The sequence below is a fragment of the Gymnoscopelus microlampas genome (assembly GCF_963454915.1).
Source record: "Gymnoscopelus microlampas genome assembly, chromosome: 7".
NCBI lineage: Eukaryota > Metazoa > Chordata > Actinopteri > Myctophiformes > Myctophidae > Gymnoscopelus > Gymnoscopelus microlampas.
The window spans coordinates 54,177,924-54,203,720 of NC_139944.1; the positions used below are offsets into that span (position 1 = coordinate 54,177,924).

At 40.4% G+C, this 25,797-nt stretch overlaps 1 pseudogene across 1 annotated transcript in view; it reads left to right on the forward strand.

The window, feature by feature from the left end:
- Window positions 1–21,742, forward strand: part of LOC311048653 — a 115,613-nt pseudogene extending 93,871 nt beyond the window's left edge. The window contains exons 10-16 of the transcript in view: window positions 2,401–2,568; window positions 2,930–3,044; window positions 9,203–9,207; window positions 10,287–10,469; window positions 10,627–10,748; window positions 14,717–14,884; window positions 21,581–21,742. The product of the transcript in view is annotated as an uncharacterized misc_RNA (transcript). The remainder of the gene's footprint in view (window positions 1–2,400; window positions 2,569–2,929; window positions 3,045–9,202; window positions 9,208–10,286; window positions 10,470–10,626; window positions 10,749–14,716; window positions 14,885–21,580) is intronic.
- Window positions 21,743–25,797: the final 4,055 nt, after the last annotated feature.

Genomic DNA, 25,797 nt, shown 5'->3' on the forward strand with positions numbered 1-25,797 from the left:
CCCCCTTGACTAAGATAATATAATAATATAATACTAAAACAATATTTCAGCGGAAGGAAAACACTTGTTTTTTGGTTGCTCCACTGCGCCCTCTACAGATCTGGTCAATGGATTTTTTTTCTATTGACCAGATTTTTCCTTCCTGTGAAATATTTTCTTTTCTGGCCAAAAAGTGTATTTTACAGAGAAGGTGGGGTTCTGAGAGGCTTCCCACCTCCGAGAACAGACTTTCAACAACACAAAACAGTCTTTGTTTGGGTGAGTAATGAAGTGGTTTAGTTTATTTTTACTACAGATAGAGCCCTCACAGGACAGTGGAATTCCTTGTCTATGAGCAGAGCCGAGCGCCTGGCAGAGCGTTAGAGAGAACTCACTATTAACGCTCTGGACCAGAGCTATGCTCTACCATGGTTCTGGGGACTTGCGTCTCTATGGGTAGATCAGGGCATTGCAGGTCTGATGCTAATGCTAATGCTAATGCAGCACAATAAGACTCTGGTCTGCGGGTTTTGTTTACGTTTCGTAACCCTGGTGATTATTAATGTATCTGCACTAAGCGGTGAGTCAAAGCTGTGTTTATTATTATTGTTCATTGGTTGATAATAATGTTTGTGTATTTATTTATTGCTGCTCCCCGTTAGCCTTACGCTTTGATTTGGTTTATTTGACAAAGCTAGCAGCTACCTCTAGCATAGCTAGCTTCTGCTAGCTATGCTAGAGGTATCTGCTGGCTTTGATAAATACACCAAATAAAAGCTTAATGTTCCACTTTATCATCATCTTCTATTCTACTGCACTGAGCAGCAAACACACATTTAGACCAGTTGTCTGAATGTTAAGGCTTTTGCTTTGAGCATCGTTAGCAGGGGCGTGCTGGGACCAAAATTCAGCTCTGGGATTTTTTGAACCGGCCCACCGTTTTGTCAACGGGGGGTGGGGCGGGGTGTTTAACCCAGCCAAAACTTCCCAAACAGTAACGTAACTAATAATTGGGCCGCGCGACCCGGAAATTACCGTAATAATCCTATAACAGAAGGGAAAAAAAATGTAATAAAAAAAAACATGTATCTGAAAATATACACATTTTGCTCTTTAAAAATAAAAAGATTTGTTTTGAAATGAGCAGATCTAATAATAATCTAATCTCAGATTGAATAGTCATGACAGAATCAAATAGACAATGTATTTTAGTTTTATTATTATTATTTATGTTTATTCATTAAGATTCATACTTTAATACAGTGGTTCTCAACCTTTTCAGACCCACCAAAATATAATCATAATTGAACTGGGACCCCCCACCCTGACAAGCACTTGGAATTGTAGGCATTACATGTAGTTTGACTCGGTTCCACAGATAAACATGCGAGGCGTTTTGAGCATGTAGATTGAATATTTTAACATTGTTTGCCTCTTTCTTAGTTAATAATGGACAATTTGATTTTTTTAATAGTATAGTTTGTTCATTACTTTTAAAGCAGCGATGGTCAAAAGTAATCAATCAATGTGCAGATACCCTGTATACACTTATACTGTATGTTGGTTTGTTTACTGTTGAGTGAGAAAACAATATTTCACATTGAGCTAGTCTCCACCTAGTCTCACGTAGCCAGACCCCACAGAAAATGAAAAACAGCGACCTCTGTTTCTGATATTGTCTGTGCAGAATCTGTTCTTGAGAGATTAGTCTCCACCAGGCCGAAAGGCATGGCCGGGACTATGTTTTGCACCCTGTCCGTCTGAGACCTGTGCTCAGAGGAGCACTTTTTCTAGTTTGTGTTATCCTTTTAGCTCAAATGTCTGACTGTACCTTGTGCTGTTTACATTTCTTTCTAATAAGTATTCAATCAATCTAAAAACCAGTGTATTTATCTGTGGAAAGAAAATGGACATCATTGTTGAAATGAAACATTGTAATCGTAGGCTACCTGTGTAACTTCCTGAAAATGATACATTCTCTATGACAGGGGTCTTCAACGTTTTCAGGCGAAGGACCCCCTAGCTGAGAGAGAGAGATGAAGCAGGGACCCCCCTCTATATTATATAAAATTGTGTTTCAGATTAAACTTTTTTTGTTTACTTGGTCTGCTCTTTTTTCCCTCTACACCTATACCTCTTTGCCAAATAATAGCCGATCTACAAGATCACAACGCGTTGTGAGCTTGTAGATCTGCTATTTGTGGCTAAAGTTCTCCTCAGAAAAGGGATGTTAGGGTTCAAGTGGTTAAGGTAGAAAAATAAATCATATCACACAAAGATTTGGCGGACCCCCTATAGTAACTCTGAGGACCCCCTAGGGGTCCCGGACCCCCTGTTGAAGACCCCTGCTCTATGAAGCTGCCAGAGAGAAAGGCAGCAAGCGTATTGAAGTCTCCTCTTTTCAGGGCGTAACATTCTCAGCTGGTTGACAAGATGGAAGGAGCTGCATGGATGCATTGGGGGGCTGTGGAGACCAGAGAGACTGGCCTGGAGACGTTCACAGGCGGAGGAGGAGAACATATTAGCACCCCCCATGGCCTGGAGGATCACAGTGATGGGAAAGTGGCTGGACATCCCAGTGAAACAGAGGTTAGTGGATTCAATGTGATCTCCTTCCTTTTGAAAAGGTTCACCTAGAATGACATGACCAACATAGCCTGGACACCAGGTTGAAAGTCTTCATTGTATTGTGCAACTACATTTATTTTGATTATGATATAACTACAGTCTAAATGGAATAGTCACTGTGTGTGTGTGTGTGTGTGTGTGTGTGTGTGTGTGTGTGTGTGTGTGTGTGTGTGTGTGTGTGTGTGTGTGTGTGTGTGTGTGTGTGTGAGTGTGTGTGTGTGTGTGTGTGTGTGTGTGTGTGTGTGTGTGTGTGTGTGTGTGTTGTATAAAGCAGATGTCTACCAGTGATGTCCATCTATCCAGTAACAACATGTTTCCTCAGCACTGCATGAATTCTTACGACACAGCAGCCCTGAGTCAGGACCTGAGCTCTGCTGCCCCCTGGAGGACTGCTGCCTGCATGACCCCCATCTACTGCGCTGACACCGAGACAGGCTGTGAGTCACACACACACACACACACACACACACACACACACACACACTTGTTCAGACCCCGTAAAGTTGAATCCAGACTTTGTCGAGAGCAGAGTACATCCAAGGAGGTCTGCGCTCAAGCCAAAGACGCCATAAAATGATTAACAAAATAAATACAAGTCAAATAGAGAATTTTATTTATTCTAATTTTATAACAGCTGGTCAACATTTTATCCTGCTACATTACATATCCTGCCTCATTACAAAAATATATGTTGCTAAATACTGTACATGGGAACAACAACCCCAAAAGAGGTTCCCGTCTTGAAAGGTATAGTTACAAATAGGGGTTCCCGCCCTAAATGGGTTAAACACATTTCTGCCTCGCTGTCACAAGTTGAGGATAATGTCCATGTATATGACAGACTGAGCACTATGGTGTAACATATACAAGTGATCAGAACTTGATTGGGCTGAATTTGATCATTAACGATCAACATTATAATGTCTGACCAGATCCATAGTTTCACATTGGAATGGAGATGCTTTACTCCGTGCCGATTAGGCTTTACACTGAGTTTTATGAGCTTAGTAAACCTTTTCATAAAGACTTTTTCTTTTTCAATCGCTAGTTTCAAGTCTGGGTATGCTTGTGATTGGGTTCTACTGAAGACCCACCCCTCGCTCCTCTTTACACCAATAGCACACTGGTTGCAGTCAGTTGAACTCGTAGCCATTTTTGCCCCGTAGGGCTCTAGTGTGGAGGGACAAAATGAGAGCTTTTGAGCTCGTAGATCAGCAATTTCTGGCAAATACAGGTTGATTGATTGATTGAATACTTTATTTAGAAAGACATGGTAAAAGTACATGGAAGTACAATTCACAACACAAGGTCCTCTAAACTGGATCGCTCATAAAATAACTTGGCTTATTTGAAATGAGATCCCCGTGCACTCAAATCATGATGACATTTATTAAAAAGACATACAGATATACACTACTATACAGAACGTCATACAATCAGCTTACAGGTTACTGGTATGAAAAACAAGAAATCTGTACAATAGACAGTTTTAGGAGGAGAGGAGGGGGGGGGGGTAGGTTAAGACTTTGACAGGGGCCAATTTGTAATTCCTGAAGGTGATTCTTTAGGGCAGTTTTGAACGTGAGTAGGGTTTTACACTCCTTTACTCCTTTGGGTAGGGCATTCCACATTTTTGTTGAATAGCATGAGAAAGAGTTGAAAGAGCTGAAAGAGAGAGAGAGTGCCAAATCTGGGTTGAACATGATCAGTGGAGCTGCCTCTGGTGTTATGATCGTGGACTTCATTTACGTTTTGGAAGTATTTTTTAACAAATACAGGGGGATCCCAATGTTGTGTCGAATCTTGTAGAACAGGCCCATAGCAAGTTGCCGTCCTTGTTTTTAAGGCCTTAGTGATACCATGAGAAGCATGCACAGTCGAAATGACAATGGATGAGGGCCCCTGCGAGAATCTTCAGGGTATTCTTACTGACTAGAAAATTGATCCTGTACAGAAAGCGTGTTCTTTGATTGACCTTTTTGATGACTCTTTCTACCATCTTATCACCGGAGAGGTTTGCCTCCTAGATGGAACCTAGGTTGGTAATTTCCTCCTTTCTTGTGATAACATTGTCACTCGCTTTGATTGTGAAGCTCTCAGCCTTGTTAAGGTTAACACTCGACCTAAAGAGAATGGATTCGGTTATACCCAGGTGTAGTGATAGTTTGTTGTCAGAGAGCCAGATGCGGATAGTATCGAGTTCAGAGCTGAGAGATTTTTCAACCTGCAGCCTGTTCCTGTCCGAGAGCAGCAGAGCCGAGTCATCTGCGAACAGGAACAGGTTGCAGTCGCAAGCTTATGTGTGATGTTGTAGAGAGCGAAAACATTAGCTTCTGTGAAGTCCACACTATTCAAAGCTATTTGCACACCTATGTATACTGCCCACTTGTGGCGGCGCTACAGAAAGAGTAGTATGCAGAAACCCAATGTGGCTTATAATGATGGCATGAGACTGCTGCTTAAAGACAGGGAAGCACCATCAACGGCTGCAGACCGGGACGGAGAAAAACACGTTTATAAAACAAGTGACCAAAGATAAATTAAAAAAAGACAATCAATAATCATTACAAAGAAATGCAATAAGTAGAAGAATAAATCTGATACAATCAGAAAATACATTTAGTTGTTCTCTGCTGACATGACCTCTCTCCTCCTTCTAGGTCTCTCACTCCTTCCTGTGTGCAAAGAGGAGGTTTCCCCTGAACAGCAGGAGAGGAGTCCCAGTCTGGTCCAGGGGAAACTAGAACCTCCACAGATTAAAGAGGAACAGGAGGAGAGGAGTCCCAGTCTGGTCCAGGTGAAACTAGAACCTCCACAGATTAAAGAGGAACAGCAGGAGGAGTTACTCCAAAGACCAGAGGAGGCTGCAGGGTCATCGTTGACATTACTAGCAGTGAAGAGTGAAGATGATGATGAAAACAGAGAGACAGAGCCTCTAGCCAGCACATCTACTGAACACATGAAAACACAAGCTGATGTAGAGGACTGTGGAACATCACAACCAACTAGTGATGACCAGCTCCTTTCTTCACACAGTTCTGAATGTGACATTACTGAGGACAGTGATGACTGGCCTTCACACTGTTTTGAATCTGATACTGAAGACAGTGATGAGTGGAAGCCCAGTGAACAGCAGTCTGCTTTAATCACACTGAAATCACACAAGACACAACGTGTGGAAGGACAAAGACTGTCTTTGAGCAACAAGTTGTCTCAGAACATGAAATCATCAAAACAAACACCATCCATGAGTCAAACAGGAAAGAAAAGCTTTTTTTGTAAAGAGTGTGGCAATGTCTTTCGTTCCAATGGTAATCTGAAAACACACATGAGGATTCATACAGGGGACAAGCCCTTTGCTTGTTCAGTTTGTGAAAAAAGCTTTAGCCAACCTATTACTCTGAAAAGACACATGAGTACTCATACAGGCGAAAGGCCGTTTGCTTGTTCAGTTTGTAACAAAAGCTTTAGCCAACCTAGTAATCTGAAAAAACACATGAGGACTCATACAGGGGAAAAGCCCTTTGGTTGTTCAGTTTGTAGCGAAAGCTTTACCTGGTCTTTACAACTGAAAACACACATGAGTACACATACAGGGGACAAGCCCTTTGCTTGTTCAGTTTGTGAAAAAAGCTTTAGCCAACCTATTACTCTGAAAAGACACATGAGTACTCATACAGGCGAAAGGCCGTTTGCTTGTTCAGTTTGTAACAAAAGCTTTAGCCAACCTAGTAATCTGAAAAAACACATGAGGACTCATACAGGGGAAAAGCCCTTTGCTTGTTCAGTTTGTAGCGAAAGCTTTACCTGGTCTTTACAACTGAAAATACACATGAGGATCCATACAGGTGAAAAGCCCTTTGCTTGTTCGGTTTGTAGCAAAAACTTTAACCAATCTAATCATCTGAAAACACACATGGGGACTCATACAAGGGACAAACCCTTTGTTTGTTCAGTTTGTAACAAAAAATTTGGCCATGCTCATCATCTGAAAACACACATGAGGACTCATACAGGGGACAAGCCCTTTGCTTGTTCAATTTGTGAAAATAGCTTTAGTGTATCTCAATCTCTGAAAAAACACATGAGGACTCATACAGGGGACAAGCCCTTTGCTTGTTCAGTTTGTAACAAAAAATTTGGCCATGCTGATCATCTGAAAACACACATGAGGACTCATACAGGGGACAAGCCCTTTGCTTGTTCAGTTTGTAACAAAAAATGTGGCCTTGCTCATCATCTGAAAACACACATGAGGACTCATACAGGGGACAAGCCCTTTGCTTGTTCAATTTGTAGCAAAAGCTTTAACCAACTTCATCATCTGAAAGGACACATGAGGACACATACCCCTGACAAGCCCTTTGCTTGTTCAGTTTGTAACACAAGCTTTAAACATGCTCAAACTCTGAAAGGACACATGAGTACACATACAGGGGAAAAATCATTTGCTTGTTCAGTTTGTAACAAAAGCTTTAAAATTGCTTCAAGTCTGAAAGGACACATGAGTACACATACAGGGGACAAACCCTTTGCTTGTTCAGTTTGTAAACAAAGCTTTAGTGTAACACAATCTCTGAAAACACACATGAGGACTCATACAGGCGAAAGGCCCTTTGCTTGTTCAGTTTGTAGCAAAAACTTTAGCCAATCTCATCATCTGAAAACACACATGAGGACTCATACAGGGGACAACCCCTTTGCTTGTTCAGTTTGTAACAAAAGCTTTAAACATAACAGAACTCTGAAAGAACACATGGGGACTCATATGGGGGAAAAGCCCTTATCCCCCAGATTGTGAAAAACCCTTAAAGGACAACTTTGTTTTTTTACAACCAAGGTTTATATTTTAGCTTGTAATTAAAGTAAATAAATGATGAGTGTAATTTTTTTTTCATTTACTGCTTTCTATAGTTTTAGCATTTTTTGCGATATTTTTTACAGTGGGCGGGGGCATTCTGTCCGGTGGCTAAATATGCCTTTTTTACACAATAAAAAAGGTCCGGCTGTCTGAGATGGCCAGATGTGAGTTATTGGGGGCTAGAAGAGCTACTGTAAATAATAATAAAGAAAACGCCGGGTTAATGTGTTAAAAAAATACTTATTTAGCCACCGGACAGAATGCCCCCGCCCACTGTGAAAACACTGTAAAAAAGATTGGTAAAATTGCTAAAACTATAGAAAGCAGTAAATTAAACATTTTTAACACTCATCTTTTATTTACTTTAATTACAATCTAAAACATAAACATTGGTTGTAAAAAACCAAAGTTGTCCTTTAAATTGAAAATGTTACCTGAAGATGCACATGAGGACACGTACATGGAAATGAAAAACTTTAGTTGCAGTTTGTGTGCGAAATGTTTTGGTCAAAGTTAACTCATTCACTGCCAGACTTATTTCTGGCTGAGTTTGACCACTGCCAGCTATTTGTTTCTTTTTACCTTTCAACTGGTAACAGAACATGTATATTCATTATGATCACTTGTTCGATCGTTTCTAAGCACACACATGTCTAATCCGTGTGCATCACCCAGAGGAAAAGCCTTTCAACCGCGATGGCCCCTTTCCTTGTAGCAGCATGTGAATATACCATCTCTCGCCAAAGATACACGCTTTTCTTACCTTTTCAACTGGCCACAAAATGTATATCCCTTATGATCACTTGTCCGATTAATTGTAAACTATGACGAAAACTATCGACTACCTTTTTTCACTGATAAACTAAGCTATGACGAAACAGGGGACATGACGTCTGTGAGCTTGTAGATCGCCATTGTGACGCCATCAAAGCCTGCCAAATTAATCTTTTGTTGACTAAATCAACTGTAGATTTATACTAGTCGACTAAAATATGCATCAGAATGCTGGTATCTTCCTTCATCTTCATAAAAACAATAAAGCAAGATAACATGAAAACAGTCTTCAAAAGTCTGTCTGTAACCCTGCCTAACCTTAAAGGGCAAGACCACTTTGTTAGAGGTTTGGGTTGTGTAGTTACCTTGCCATGATGTAATTCCAAAGGTGGACAAGTAAAATAAATGCTCCATTGATTACAACTGGATCATTCAAAATATGCTCCTCATTATCTTACATTGTACGGTGAAACGGCTCTCAATGTCACTCTTTCAGCACATAAACGAACACGAACAAAGTTTATTCAGACAATGCAGAACATCACAAAACCCAGTACTGTTTGTTTTTTAATAAAACAATTCACTTCCTGTTGATTTTGCTATTTTTATTAAGAAGAAAACCCGGACTAGGTCCGGGGATCTGGATCTTCAAATAGTAAAATCAGCTGGAAGTTGACATTTATATTAAAGAAAAACAGTACTGGGTTTGGTGATGTTCTATATTGTCTGAATCAACTTTGTTTGTGTTCGTTTATGTGCTAAAATAGTGACTTTGAGAGCTGTTTCAGCGTACAATGTAAGACCTTTCTGTTTGCCACAGCTTTTTACTGAGGTTATTGATTCATTAAATTATGTATTTTATTTTATTGTTTTCTATTTCAAATCCTTATTAGCTAGTTTTAATTGTATACAAATGTCCTTTTATAATGTGTTTCTGTATTCTGACAATTGTATTCATAGCAAAGGTAGCAGATCTACAAGCTCATAATGTGACACATCAGCTTGTAGATCTAATATTTTTGAAAAGTTGGATAAAATATAAAACACAATTGTTTGTTGAGATATTGATTCATATTGTATTTGTTATAATATAGATAGATGTGATGCATCTATCTATGTTTGTTGTGTTTCATGTTTAATTCATGTTTGCTTTGGCAATGTAAACACGTTTCCTCATGCTAATAAAGCCCATTGAATTGACATACAGAGGAATCAACAGAGGACGGGGTGATGACAGTGGCTTTGGATACAATAATAAGTCCTGGACTCGTGAATTTAGAGTCATTGAAAACCGTTTAATTGTGCGTTACATTTATAATAAAAAGTAAACTGTCCTCCCTGTCTGTCCTTACTATCTGCACTCCAACAGAGTAGGAGAGCATCTCCACTGCATCTCACCTGTACACCTTCCAGTCCACAGTCACTGAACCCCGGCCCTCTATCCTGAGGGTTCTCGGTTAGTTACGGCTCTTCAGTGTCTCTGTCAGTTAGAGTAGGTACAGTAGCATCCTGTGTCCTAACCTGGGACCAGACGAACGCCAGGCTACCTGTGTCCTGCAAGTACACACACACTTCTTCACAAAAACACCTACTGAAATGACAGAGTGAACACACACACACACACACACACACACACACACACACACACACACCATTAAAGTGTAACAAATGTCAGAAAGCCTGTCAAACAGCGACATCTAGTGTCATGAGGACGTAGGACTAGTGCTTACACCCACCAGTAGCAAATGATACATCGAGCTCACAATGCGTCACATGACGCATTGTGAGCTTGTAGATCGGCTATTTTCAAAGGATTTTTTTATACATTGTATACGTTTCAAAACTTGTGAAATGGGACATTCTGCATAATGACTACTTTCTACCTTTGGTACTTAAAGTGCATTCTGATGCCAATACTTTTGTACTTTTACTCAAGTAAATATTGAATTATGGACTTATACTTGTAACAGAGTATTTGTACATTGCAGTATTGATACTTTTACTTAAGTAAAAAAAATTGAGTACTTTTTCCACCACTGCGCAGGTGTCTCGATACGGTGACGAGGAGGACGGCAGGAGCCCTGTGGGGTGGATAGCCGTGCGGGGACCCCAGTACTGCCCCAGTGACAGAGACATCGACGGCCTCAAGGACGGCTGGGACGAGCTATTGGCCAGCGGCCGGCCTGTGAACTTCCGGTCGGTGAAGGAACTCGCCCTGAACCACGGGGTGCTCGGGGGGGGGGGGGGGGGGGGGGGGGAGTGGATGATATTTCTGGACACTGGTTTCAAGGTCGACCACGCCTGTGGGAGAGCGTGGCCAGAGCGACGGTGGACGGCAAGATCAGACCCTGTATAGCCCCCCAGCATGACCCCCATGAGCCCAGCAGCAACAGGCATGTCATCTGTGCCACGATGAGAACTTCACGGAGGAGAACCAGGTCATAAGGTTAGATGTGGCCATCCGTGCCGCGGGGGGGTCAAGTGTTCGCTTTCTTACAAGCCCGACGTGTACTCCTGCCTGCCTGGGGATCTACCCATAGACTGTATAAAAAGAATGGACAGCGTTACGCCCCTAGACTCTACAGACCATAAATTAAGCCGATTGTTCAGCAATTTCAAATTCGCCATCTTTCAATATCGCGTTAAATCCTGCAGAATGCCACCAGACCAGTATTGGTTGGGTAGCTTGTCAATCAAAAGCGGGGGCGGGGAATGAATGCTATTGGTTGTGTAGCTTGTCAATCAAATCATCCTGCCCCTCCTAGAGCATAACCTACTTTATCGTCAATTTTAAAATAAATGGGACCATAGTTTACCAAAACGCATATCATGATTACTGAAAGAAGACTTTAAACTAGCGACTGGAAGCATATAGTATTTATGACAATTTTATTAAGGTAAGAAAATCTAGTCTAAAGTTTGTCAAAAACCCATCCGCTTGCGTTAAGATAAATTCTTTCTGACGCCAGCAGGGGTAAAACAGCAAAACTACAGGCCATTCATATGAACTGTCACTTCCGTATTGGAGTCAATGTAAAAATCTCAAGCTGGCCCCTTGGATCTACCGCAACAACCGCTGGAAGCTCCGCCGGACCATATATGAGAGCCAGTTATTGTGTACCCAGGCGTTACCTCATCATCAACACAGTCACCGATCTGGAAGTCACATGATCGGGCCCCGTGAAAGCAAGAAGGTGCATCTAGCCCAGAGGGTGTAGATTAAAAGGAGAAGCTCTTAAAATATAGTCACATATAGGCTAATGCTGTGTGGTTCTACAACTAATCATGACTGCTAGGACCTTTACTGTTCCTGATATATGTAAACCACATGTCATCAGCTTGTGACTGCAACCTGTTCCTGTTCACGGATGACTCGGCCTAGTTCGGTAGTTGAATGTCACTATGAATTGAGTACAAAGGACCCCAATGGAAACAAGCCAATGACTTTCTTTTTTTAAAATTATTATTATTCCTATTAGCTGACCTTGTATTGAACTGTACTTTCATGTGCTTTTTTTCTGCACATTTTTAATAAAGTATTCAATCAATCAATGACATAGCTGTTGATTGTCAGGCCATTTCTTAATGTCTTTAATGGATGTTGTTCAGCTATTCTGTTTAAAACAAATAATCGATGGTTCTTTCTTTATTGTTTGAAAGAAAAATTCTAAGACAGGATATATTTCTTCATAATATTTGTATTTTTTTTTTACTTTTCTTTTCTTTTACTTCTGTATTTTCTACCCAAAAACGTATTGACATTACTGTTGCTTGTCAGGGATTGAATGTGTACTTTATATTTAGCTTACAAACCAAAAAGGTTTTGTTTCAAGTTTGTCTAAATCCTTCTGAGCTGTTAATGTCAATTTAAAACAATCAGTGGTTGTTTGAAAATACACTCAACAGCTACCTATCTGACCCCATACTGATGGAGAACTAAACTTGCTTTAAGGAAAATGTGCGAGGCAGGATTATGTCTCTCTTCATATATAAAATATAAAACATACATTAAACCACTTTAGCCCTATTTTATACATAGGCTATTTGAAAATAGCAGATCTAAGGTCCAACTGCAAAAATACACTTTTTTTGGCCAGAAAATAAAATATTTCACCGGAAGGAAAACATATGTGGTTGCTCCACTGCGCCCTCTACAGATCCGGTCAATGGGATTTTTCTATTGACCCAATTTTCACTTCCGGTGAAATATTTTCTTTTCTGGCCAAAACAGTGTATTTTACAGAGAATGGGGTTCTGAGAGGCTTCCCACCTCCGAGAACAGACTTTCAACAACACAAAACAGCCTTTGTTTCGGTGAGTAATGAAGTGGTTTAGTTTATTTTTACTACAGATAGAGCCCTCACAGGACAGTGGAATTCCTTGTCTATGAGCAGAGCCGAGCGCCTGGCAGAGCGTTAGAGAGAACTCACTATAACGCTCTGGACCAGAGCTATGCTCTACCATGGTTCTGGGGACTTGCGTCTCTATGGGTAGATCAGGGCATTGCAGGTCTGATGCTAATGCTAATGCTAATGCAGCACAATAACACTCTGGTCTGCGGGTTTTGTTTACGTTTCGTAACCCTGGTGATTATTAATGTATCTGCACTAAGCGGTGAGTCAAAGCTTTGTTTATTTATTGTTCATTGGTTGATAATAATGTTTGTTTGTGTATTTATTTATTGCTGCTCCCCGTCAGCCTTACGCTTTGATTTGGTTTATTTATCAAAGCTAGCAGCTACCTCTAGCATAGCTAGCAGAAGCTAGCTATGCTAGAGGTAGCTGCTAGCTTTGATAAATACACCAAATAAAAGCTTAATGTTCCACTTTATCATCATCTTCTATTCTACTGCACTGAGCAGCAAACACACATTTAGACCAGTTGTCTGAATGTTAAGGCTTTTGCTTTGAGCATCGTTAGCACAACAATGCTAGCTTTACAATGTGTTATCAGAGTCATAATGTTTGTATGGGTGGATTCCATCAACACACTATGATGTCATCAAGCTGTCATTATGTTGTTTTTATGGAAAGTAGATTAATTGTAAATATTGGTCGTTGCAGGTTGTGTTTTTCTGACTTTAATTGTTTCTAAAGTGTAGTTGTTTATTTGGGCTTGTTTCATAATGTTTAAACATGTATCTGAAAATATACACATTTTGCTCTTTAAAAATAAAAGGATTTGTTTTGAAATGAGCAGATCTAATAATAATCTAATCTCAGATTGAATAGTCATGTATAGAATAGTCAAATAGACAATGTATTTTAGTTTTATTATTATTATTTATGTTTATTCATTAAGATTCATACTTTAATACAGTGGTTCTCAACCTTTTCAGGCCCACCAAAATAATCATAATTGAACTGGGACCCCCCACCCTGACAAGCACTTGGAATTGTAGGCATTATGTAGTTTGATTCGGTTCCACAGATAAACATGCGAGGCGTTTTGAGCTTGTAGATTGAATATTTTAACATTGTTTGCCTCTTTCTTAGTTAATAATGGACAATTTGATTTTTTGTATAGTATAGTTTGTTCATTACTTTTAAAGCAGTGATGGTCTAAAGTAATACCAATGGTCTAAAGTAATCAATGTGCCGATATCCTGTATACACTTATACTGTATGTTGGTTTGTTTACTGTTGAGTGAGAAAACAATGTTTCACATTAAGCTAATCTCCATCAGGCCGAAAGGCAAGGGGGCGGGAGCCTCGCCCCCTTGCTAATCACTAGACTCCCAACCCACTACCACTGGTAGGCTGGGTTCGACTCCCGCTTGGGGTGAAACTTTTTCAGTCATCCGCGGACTTCTTTTTTTTGCCGATAAAGTATAGTTTTGGACCATGACGGAGGCGCGCCGACTCAGCAGACCTTGAGGCTGAGGAGTTGCGCCCGAGCGCCTCCAGGCGCGAGTGCCCGCAACGACCAGCCGATGGTCTGCTAGTCGACTAAGCGCCGTCCGAGTTATGTACCGATAGGGACAGAATCGTAAATATTTTTGGTGGGGACTGCATTTGCCCCACTGACTGCGTTTGCCCCAACTCCCACTCAAAGTGACTACTGGCCAATCACAGTGCGTCTCAACTTCCGGGTACACAAGCGCAGCACCCACACCCCCGCCCCCTTGCTTAAACAATATGGGAATAGGCTGTTCCGCGGCTGGGACTATGTTTTGCACCCTGTCCGTCCGAGACCTTTGCTCAGAGGAGCACTTTTTCTAGTTTGTGTTATCCTTTTAGCTCAAATGTCTGACTGTACCTCGTGCTGTTTACATTTCTGTCTAAGTATTCAATCAATCTAAAAACCAGTGTACTTACCTGTGGAACGAAAATGGACATCATTGTTGAAATGAAACATTGTAACCGTAGGCTACCTGTGTAACTTTGTGAAAATGCTACATTCTCTATTAAGCTGCCAGAGAGAAAGGCAGCAAGTGTATTGAAGTCTCCTCTTTTCAGGGCATAACATTCTCAGCTGGTTGACAAGATGGAAGGAGCTGCATGGATGCATTGGGGGGCTGTGGAGACCAGAGAGACTGGCCTGGAGACGTTCACAGGGGGAGGAGGAGAACATATTAGCACCCCCAATGGCCTGGAGGATCACAGTGATGGGAAAGTGTCTGGACATCCCAGTGAAACAGAGGTTAGTGGATTCAATGTGATCTCCTTCCTTTTGAAAAGGTTCACCTAGAATGACATGACCAACATAGCCTGGACACCAGGTTGAAAGTCTTCAGTGTTCAATTGTGCAAATACATGTCTTTTAATTATGATATAACTATAGTCTAAACGGAATAGTCACTTGTGCTTTGTGCGTGCGTGTGTGTGTGCGCGCGCATCCAGAGAAGTGCCTGCACCTTTGACCCTAGCCTAGAGGAAACTTTTATGACCACGGTAATTTAATATCAACCACTCCTACATACCATCTCAGAGCTGGGCTATAGATACAGACTATTTGCCTTTATATTTGCCAGCCTAGGACAGTATACCCACAGACTGGTTGTTAGAGGGTTTCAACAACTAGCTGCCCAAAAAGGAGTCAAAAAGGCTGTCAAAGTACTGAGCTGTCTCTGCTATAATCGACATACGCTGCTACTTACACTATACCCATAGAGTACTGAGTGACATGCTTATTGTAACACATATGCCATGTGAATGTAACCTTAAATCCAGCTTAGCGCTAGTTCAGGCACAGAAGGCAGGAGGAGGTCTACAATGTTAGCTCACCCCCCCCCCCCCTTTTATTCACTAACAAGTTGATTTATACATTACTCCCAAAATTCAGTCTGTCTCTCCACGTTCAACCTCACTTCATTCTCATTCGCTACAATGTAACTCACACACGCCTTCATTCCCACAATGCATCTCAGGAGGTCTTTTTAAACAGACCAACATCTATGTTCATTCTACACGCTCATCATTGTTTTGATTGATTGAATACTTTATTAACAGTTTGCAAAGAAAAGCACAGGAAAGTACAGTTCAATACAAGGTCTGCTAAGAGGATTAAACCCAACAAAGCACTATGGCTTGTTTCCATTGAGGCCCATTGTACTCAATTCATCGGAAAAGCTTTGTTCTGCAGCTGTCAGTGTTCAGACTCCCTCCACCTCCCCGGCCTCCTCCCTGTGGCATTTAGTTTACATATTAATGTATGATTCTGTGGATTGTACTGTGATCTGTGGTATCTTAACTGTGCATTGAAAGGTTCAATGTTATGTTAATTTAATAACTGTATTTTAGGCTCTGCTTCAGGGGCTTTGTGATCTCAGACTCTGTGTCATGATGCACAGGTAATCTATAGAATCACAGGAGCAGAGTCACACCGCCACACTGAATGCAATAACATTGCAATAAGTGTGTGTGTGTGTGTGTGTGTGTGTGTGTGTGTGTGTGTGTGTGTGTGTGTGTGTGTGTGTGTGTGTACTGTATAAAGCAGATGTCTACCAGTGATGTCCATCTAGCAGCCCTGAGTCAGGACCTGAGCTCTGCTGCCCCCTGGAGGACTGCTGTCTGCATGACTCCCATCTACTGCACTGACTCTGAGACAGGCTGTGAGTAACACGCACACACACACACACACACACACACACACACACACACACACACACACACACACACACACACACACACACACACACACACACACACACACACACACACACACATGCCTCTTGCTTTTTGAGGCCCTGTAAAGTTGAATCCAGACTTTGTCGAGAGCAGAGTACATCCAAGGAGTTCTGCGCTCAAGCCAAAGACGCCATAAAATGTTTAACAAAATAAATACAAGTCAAATAGACAATTGTATTTATTCAAACAGCTGGTCAACATTTTATCCTGCTAAACATTAAACACATTTAGACCTGAGGCCCATTCTAAAAACACCTTCTAAATCCTGACCTAAGTTTTCTTAAAAACCTTTATTCAAAAATTACAAAAATATATGTTCTATAAACTGTACATGGCAACAACAACCCCAAAAGAGGTTCCCGTCTTGAAAGGTATAGTTACAAATAGGGGTTCCCGCCCTAAATGGGTTAAACACATTTCTGCCTCGCTGTCACAAGTTGAGGATAATGTCCATGTATATGACAGACTGCTCTTGTGTGGAGGGACAAAATGAGAGCTTTTGAGCTCGTAGATCAGAAATTTCTGGCAAATACAGATTGATTTATTGATTGAATACTTTATTTAGAAAGACATGGTAAAAGTACATGGAAGTACAATTCACAACACAAGGTCCTCTAAACTGGATCGCTCATAGAAGCACTTGGCTTATTCAAAATGAGATCCCTGTGCACTCAAATCATGATGACATTTAAAAAGACATACAAATATACACTACTATACAGAACGTCATACAATCAGCTTACAGGTTACTGGTATGACAAACAAGAAATATGTACAATAGACAGTTTTAGGAGGAGAGGAGGGGCGGGGTAGGTTAAGACTTTGACAGGGGCCAATTTGTAATTCCTGAAGGTGATTCTTTAGGGCAGTTTTGAACGTGAGTAGGGTTTTACACTCCTTTACTCCTTTGGCTAGGGCATTCCACATTTTTGTTGAATAGCATGAGAAAGAGTTGAAAGAGCTGAAAGAGAGAGAGAGTGCCAAATCTGGGTTGAACATGATCAGTGGAGCTGCCTCTGGTGTTATGATCGTGGACTTCATTTACGTTTTGGAAGTATTTTGACAAATACAGGGGGATCCCAATGTTTTGTCGAATCTTGTAGACCAGGCCCATAGCAATTTGCCGTCCTCAACCCTTGTTTTTAAGGCCTTATTGATACCATGAGAAGCATGCATAGTCGAAATGACAATGGATGAGGGCCCCTGCGAGAATCTTCAGGGTATTCTTACTGACTAGAAAATTGATCCTGTACAGAAAACGTGTTATTTGATTGACCTTTTTGATGACTCTTTCTACCATCTTATCACCGGAGAGGTTTGCCTCCAAGATGGAACCTAGGTAGGTCATTTCCTCCTTTCTTGTGATAACATTGTCACCCGCTTTGATTGTGAAGCTCTCAGCCTTGTTAAGGTTAACACTAGACCTTTGTTGTCAGAGAGCCAGATGCGGATCGTATCGAGTTCAGAGCTGAGAGATTTTTCAACCTGCAGCCTGTCCCTGTCCGAGAGCAGCAGAGCCGAGTAATCTGCGAACAGGAACAGGTTGCAGTCGCAAGCTGATGTGTGATGGTGTAGAGAGCGAAAACATTAGCTTCTGTGAAGTCCACACTATTCAAAGCTATTTGCACACCTATGTATACTGCCCACTTGTGGCGGCGCTACAGAAAGAGTAGTATGCAGAAACCCAATGTGGCTGAGACTGCTGCTTAGAGACAGGGAAGCACCATCAACGGCTGCAGACCGGGACGGAGAAAAACACGTTTATAAAACAAGTGACCAAAGATAAAACCGAGAGCTGGATTAAGACATTCCTGTCACCATAGTAAGCACCATAGGAATAACAATGACTGATGCACATGTGTTTTCCACTGTCGCTTGACAAAAATTAAAAAAGACAATCAATAATCATTACAAAAAAATGCAATAAGTAGAAGAATAAATCTGATACAATCAGAAAATACATTTAGTTGTTCTCTGCTGACATGACCTCTCTCCTCCTTCTAAGTCTCTCACTCCTTCCTGTGTGCAAAGAGGAGGTTTCCCCTGAACAGCAGGAGAGGAGTCCCAGTCTGGTCCAGGTGAAACTAGAACCTCCACAGATTAAAGAGGAACAGCAGGAGGGGAGTCCCAGTGTGGTCCAGGTGAAACTAGAACCTCCACAGATTAAAGAGGAACAGGAGGAGAGGAGTCCCAGTCTGGTCCAGGTGAAACTAGAACCTCCACAGATTAAAGAGGAACAGCAGGAGGAGTTACCCCAAAGACCAGAGGAGGCTGCAGGGTCATCGTTGACATTACTACCAGTGAAAAGTGAAGATGATGATGAAAACAGAGAGACAGAGCCTCTAGCCAGCACATCTACTGAACACATGAAAACACAAGCTGATATAGAGGACTGTGGAACATCACAACCAACTAGTGATGACCAGCTCCTTTCTTCACACTGTTCTGAATCTGACATTACTGAAGACAGTGATGACTGGCCTTCACACTGTTCTGAATCTGATACTGAAGACAGTGATGAGTGGAAGCCCAGTGAACAGCAGCCAGCTTTAAACACACTGAAATCACACAAGACACAACGTGTGGAAGGACAAAGACTGTCTTTGAGCAACAAGTTGTCTCAGAACATGAAATCGTCAAAACAAACATCATCCATGAAGAGTCAAACAGGAAAGGAAAGCTTTTGTTGTAAAGAGTGTGGCAAAGTCTATAGTTACAAAGGTAATCTGAAAGCACACATGATGATTCATACAGGGGAAAAGCCCTTTGCTTGTTCAGTTTGTACCAAAAGCTTTAACCGATCTAATTATCTGAAAACACACATGAGGACTCATACAGGGGACAAACCCTTTGCTTGTTCAGTTTGTACCAAAAGCTTTATCGATTCTCAAACTCTGAAAAGACACATGAGGACTCATACAGGGGAAAAGCCATTTGCTTGTACAGTTTGTAACAAAAGCTTTAACCAATCTCAACATCTGAAAACACACATGAGGACACATACAGGTGAAAAGCCCTTTGCTTGTTCAGTTTGTAACACAAGCTTTAATAATTCTGAAAATCTGAAAACACACATGAGGACACATACAGGGGACAAACCCTTTGCTTGTTCAGTTTGTAACAAAAGCTTTAATAAGTCTCACCATCTGAAAGGACACATGAGGACTCATACAGGGGACAAACCCTTTGCTTGTTCAGTTTGTAGCGAAAGCTTTACCTGGTCTTCACAACTGAAAATACACATAAGGATTCATACAGGCGAAAAGCCCTTTGCTTGTTCAGTTTGTAGCAAAAACTTTAACCGATCTGATTATCTGAAAACACACATGAGGACTCATACAGGGGACAAACCCTTTGCTTGTTCAGTTTGTAACAAAAGCTTTAAACATAACCAAACTCTGAAAAAACACATGGGGACTCATACAGGGGAAAAGCCCTTATCCTCCAGATTGTGAAAAACCCCTTAAATCGACATGGTACAATGAAAAACTTTAGTTGCAGTTTGTGTGCTAAATGTCTTGGTCAAAGTTAACTCATTCACTGCCAGACTTATTTCTGGCTGCGTTTGACCACTGCCAGCTATTTTAGTTTCTTTTTACCTTTCAACTGGTCAGGGAACATTTATATTCATTATGATCACTTGTTCGATCGTTTGTAAACACACATGGTATCCGTGTGCATCACCCAGAGGAAAAAACTTTCAACCGTGATGGCCCCTTTTCTTGTAGCAGCATGTGAATATACCATCTCTCGCCAAAGATGCACGCTTTTCTTACCTTTTCAACTGGCCACATAATGTATATCCCTTATGATCACTTGTCCGACTGTTTGTAAACTATGACGAAAAATGTCCGTCGACTACCTTTTTTCATTGATGAAAACTAATCTATGACGAAACATTGGACAAGACGTCTGTGAGCTTGTAGATCGGCATTGTGACGCCATCAAAGCCTGCCAAAATAATCTTTTGTTGACTAAATCAACTGTAGATTTATACTAGTCGACTAAAATATGCATCAGAATGCTGGTATCTTCCTTCATCTTCATAAAAGCAATAAAGCAAGATAACATGAAAACAGTCTTCAAAAGTCTGTCTGTAACCCTGCCTAACCTTAAAGGGCAAGACCACTTTGGTAGAGGTTTGGGTTGTGTACTTACCTTGCCATGATGTAATTCCAAAGGTGGACAAGAAATATAAAATAATTGCTCCATTGATTACAAATGCATCATTCAAAATATGCTCCTCATTATCTTACATTGTACGGGGAAACAGCTCTCAAAGTCACTCTTTCAGCACATAAATGAACACAAACAAATTATTGTTTGGAATTAGACAATACAGAACATCACAAAACCCAGTACTGTTTTTTTATTTTTTTATTTTTTATTTAAGACTTCCTGTTGATTTTGCTATTTTTATTAAGAAGAAAACCTGGTCTGGGTCTGCGGATCTGGATCTTCAAATATTAAAATCAGCAGGAAGTTGACATTTATATTAAAGAAAAACAGTACTGGGTTTGGTGATGTTCTATATTGTCTGAATCAGCTTTGTTTGTGTTCGTTTATGTGCTAAAAGAGTTATGTGCTGAGAGCTGTTTCAGTGTACAATGTAAGTCAATAAGGAGCATATTTGTAATGATCAATTTCTAATCAATGGAGCAATTATTTTTTATTTCTCGCCCACCTTTGGAGTTGGCAAACTAACTACACAACCCAAACCTCTACCAAAGTGGTCTTTAAATCCTGTCACAAATGTATTTATATTCTTAAACACTAGACCTTTCTGTTTTCCACAGCCTTTTACTGAGTTTATTGATTCATTTAATTATATATTTTATTTTATTGTTATTTTCTATTTCAAATCCTTATTAGCTAGTTTTAATTGTATACAAATGTTCTTATATATTGCGTTTCTGTATTCTGACAATTGTTTTCATAGAAAAAGAAGCAGATCTACAAGCTCACAACGTGTCACAATGCAACACGTCAGCTTGTAGATCTAATATTTTTTGAAAAGGTGTGGTAAAATATAAAACAATTGTTTGCCAAGTTGAAATATTGATTAATATTGTATTTGTTATAAGATAGATATGATGCATCTATCTATGTTTGTTGTGTTTTATGTTCAATTCATGTTTGCTTTGGCAATGTAAACACATTTCCTCATGCCAATAAAGCCCATTGAATTGACATACGGAGGAATCAACAGAGTCCTGGACTCGTGAATGTTGAGTCATTTAAAACCGCTTCATTGTGCGTTACATCACATACATTCATCTGCCCGACCATATATGAGAGCCAGTTTGACCTGGAGTGTGTACCCAGGCGTTCCCTCATCATCAACACAGTCACCGATCTGGAAGTCACATGATCGGGCCCCGTGAGAGCAAGAAATCAAATCAAGTCAAATCAAAGTTTATTTATATAGCACATTTAAAAATGACCAGGTCAACCAAAGTGCTGTACAGGTAAAAGCAAAACAAGCAAAACAAAACAAAAACATAACAAAGAAAAAAAGCAAAAGGCAAACAATGCAATGTAAGCCGACAATTGAACAATGAGTAGGCACAGACAAACAAACATTAGCACCAATAGAGGGAGGTAAGGCTGCTTTAGTTGTTGCTGAATGCCAAGGAGAAAAAATGAGTCTTTAGTAATAATTTGAAAATAGCTAATGACTGGGCTGCTTTGATACGTAAAGGTAAGTCGTTCCAGTTGTTGACGTTGTGTCAGTATCATTGCAATGTGTTATAAATAGCAGTGGTGTAAAGTAACTAAGTACATGTACTCAAGTACTGTACTTAAGTACACTTTTGAGGTATTTTTTTCTATTTTACTAGAATATTTCCAATTTTCTGTACTTTTACTTCTACTCCACTACATCTCAGAGGCAAATATTATACTTTTACTCCACTATTTGAAATCTTTAGTTACTATGCAGAAATAAATGATTACATTATAAAACATACATTAACCACTTTAGCCCTATTTTATACATAAGCTATTTGAAAATAGAAGATCTAGACTAAGGTCCAACTGCAAAAATACACTTTTTGGCCAGAAAATAAAATATTTCACCGGAAGGAAAACATATGTGGTTGCTCCACTGCGCCCTCTACAGGTCTGGTCAATGGAATTTTTCTATTGACCCAATTTTTCCTTCCGGTGAAATATTTTATTTTCTGGCCAAAAAAAAGTGTATTTTACAGAGAAGGTGGGGTTCTGAGAGGCTTCCCACCTCCGAGAACAGACCTTCAACAACACAAAACAGTCTTTGTTTCGGTGAGTAATGAAGTGGTTTAGTTTATTTTTACTACAGATAGAGCCCTCACAGGACAGTGGAATTCCTTGTCTATGAGCAGAGCCGAGCGCCTGGCAGAGCGTTAGAGAGAACTCACTATTAACGCTCTGGACCAGAGCTATGCTCTACCATGGTTCTGGAGACTTGCGTCTCTATGGGTAGATCAGGGCATTGCAGGTCTGATGCTAATGCTAATGCTAATGCTAATGCTAATGCAGCACAATAAGACTCTGGTCTGCGGGTTTTGTTTACGTTTCGTAACCCTGGTGATTATTAATGTATCTGCACTAAGCGGTGAGTCAAAGCTGTGTTTATTATTATTGTTCATTGGTTGATAATAATGTTTGTTTGTGTATTTATTTATTGCTGCTCCCCGTTAGCCTTACGCTTTGATTTGGTTTATTTATCAAAGCTAGCAGCTACCTCTAGCATAGCTAGCAGAAGCTAGTTATGCTAGCTGTAGCTGCTAGCTTTGATAAATAAACCAAATCAAAGCTTAATGTTCCACTTTATCATCATCTTCTATTCTACTGCACTGAGCAGCAAACACACATTTAGACCAAGTTGTCTGAATGTTAAGGCTTTTGCTTTGATAGGTATGTTTATAGCTAGCATCGTTAGCACAACAATGCTAGCTTTACAATGTGTTATCAGAGTCATAATGTTTGTATGGGTGGATTCCATCAACACACTATGTTGTCATCAAGCTGTCATAATGTTGTTTTTATGGAAAGTAGATTCATTGTAAATATTGGTCGTTGCAGGTTGTGTTTTTTGGACTTTAATTGTTTCTAAAGTCTAGTTGTTTATTTGAGGTTATTTCTTAAAACGTTTTATTTCATTGATTGAATACTTTATTAACAGTTTGCAGATTGTACAGAGGTACGGTTTACAATGATTATTAAAAGGATAACACAGAAAGCCCTATAGGGGCTTGTTTCCATTGTGGTCCTGTGTATTCAATTCATTTAGACTCATTAAGATAAGATTAACCAGTGGTTCTCAAACATTTTCATGACAAGGAAAGAGAGAGAGACATTTAACATGTATTTGTCCACAGACCCCCATCTGAAAATATACACATTCTTCTGCTTTTGAAAAATATATATCTGCTTTGAAATAAGCAGATCTACAAGCTCACAACACAACAACTTTGAATATAACATTGAAATGACAAAATGGTTACCAATGTATCTTAGTTTTATTATTATTCTTTATGTTTATTCATTAAGATTCATACTTTAAATAATACAGTGGTTCTCAACCTTTTCAGGCTGCGACCCCCCAACATAATCATATATGAACTGGGACCCCCCTCCCTGACAAGCACTTAGAATTGTAGGCATTAAATGTAGTTTGACTCGGTTCCACATATAAATATATGAGGCGTTTGAATTTTTATAGTATAGTTTGTCCATTCTTTTTAAAGCAGTAATGGTCTAAAGTAATCAATGTGCAGATATCCTGTATACACTTATACTGTATGTTGGTTTGTTTACTGTTGAGTGAGAAAACAATATTTCACATTAAGCTAGTCTCCACCAGGCCGAAAGGCATGGCCGGGACTATGTTTTGCACCCTGTCCGTCTGAGACCTGTGCTCAGAGGAGCACTTTTTCTAGTTTGTGTTATCCTTTTAGCTCAAATGTCTGACTGTACCTCGTGCTGTTTACATTTCTGTCTAATAAGTATTCAATCAATCTAAAAAACAGTGTATTTATCTGTGGAAAGAAAATGGACATCATTGTTGAAATGAAACATTGTAATCGTAGGCTACCTGTGTAACTTTGTGAAAATGCTACATTCTCTATGAAGCTGCCAGAGAGAAAGGCAGCAAGCGTATTGAAGTCTCCTCTTTTCAGGGCGTAACATTCTCGGCTGGTTGACAAGATGGAAGGAGCTGCATGGATGTATTGGGGGGCTGTGGAGACCAGAGAGACTGTCCTGGAGACGTTCACAGGGGGAGGAGGAGGAGGAGAACATATTAGCACCCCTCATGGCCTGGAGGATCACAGTGATGGGAAAGTGGCTGGACATCCCAGTGAAACAGAGGTTAGTGGATTCAATGTGATCTCCTTCCTTTTGAAAAGGTTCACCTACAATGACATGACCATCATAGCCTGGACACTGTGTGTGTGTGTGTGTGTGTGTGTGTGTGTGTGTGTGTGTGTGTGTGTGTGTGTGTGTGTGTGTGTGTGTGTGTGTGTGTGTGTGTGTGTGTGTGTGTGTGTGTGTGTGTGTGTGTGTGTGTGTGTGTGTGTGTGTGTGTGTGTGTATGCGCGCGCGCGCATCCAGAGACGTATGTATTAGAGATAGCCTTCACCTGGGCTATAGGTCTTATAGGTGTAGACTATTCATTGTTTTTATATTTGGCAGCCTAGGACATTATACCCACAGACTGGTTGTTAGAGGCTTTCAACAACTTGCTGCCCAAAAAGGAGTCAAAAAGGCTGTCAAAGTACTGATCTGTCTCTGCTATTGATACATACATAGACAGACGCTGCTACTTATACCCATAGAGTACTGAGTGACATGCTTATTGTAACACATATGCCATGTGAATGTAACCTTAAATCCAGCTTAGCGATAGTTCAGGCACAGAAGGCAGGATGAGGTCTACAATGTTAGCTCACTCTTCTCCCCCCCCCCCCATACATACACCCACAAGTCAGTCTGTCTCTCCACGTTCAACCTCACTTCATTTTCATTCACTACAATGTAACTCACACACGCCTTCACTCCCACAATGCATCTCAGGAGGTCTTTTTAAGCAGACCAACATCTCTGTTCATTCTACACACTCATCATTGTTTTGATTGATTGATTGAATACTTTATTAACAGTTTGCAAAGAAAAGCAGAGGAAAGTAGTGTACAGTTCAATACAAGGTCTGCTAAGAGGATTAAACCCAACAAAGCACTATAGCCTGTTTCCATTGAGGTCCTTTGTACTCAATTCATCGGAAAAGCTTCGTTCTGCAGCTGTCCGGCCTCCTCCCTGTGGCATTTAGTTTACATATTAATGTATGATTCTGTGGATTGTACTGTGATCTGTGGTATCTTAACTGTGCATTGAAAGGTTCAATGTTATGTTCATTTAATAACTGTATTTTAGGCTCTGCTTCAG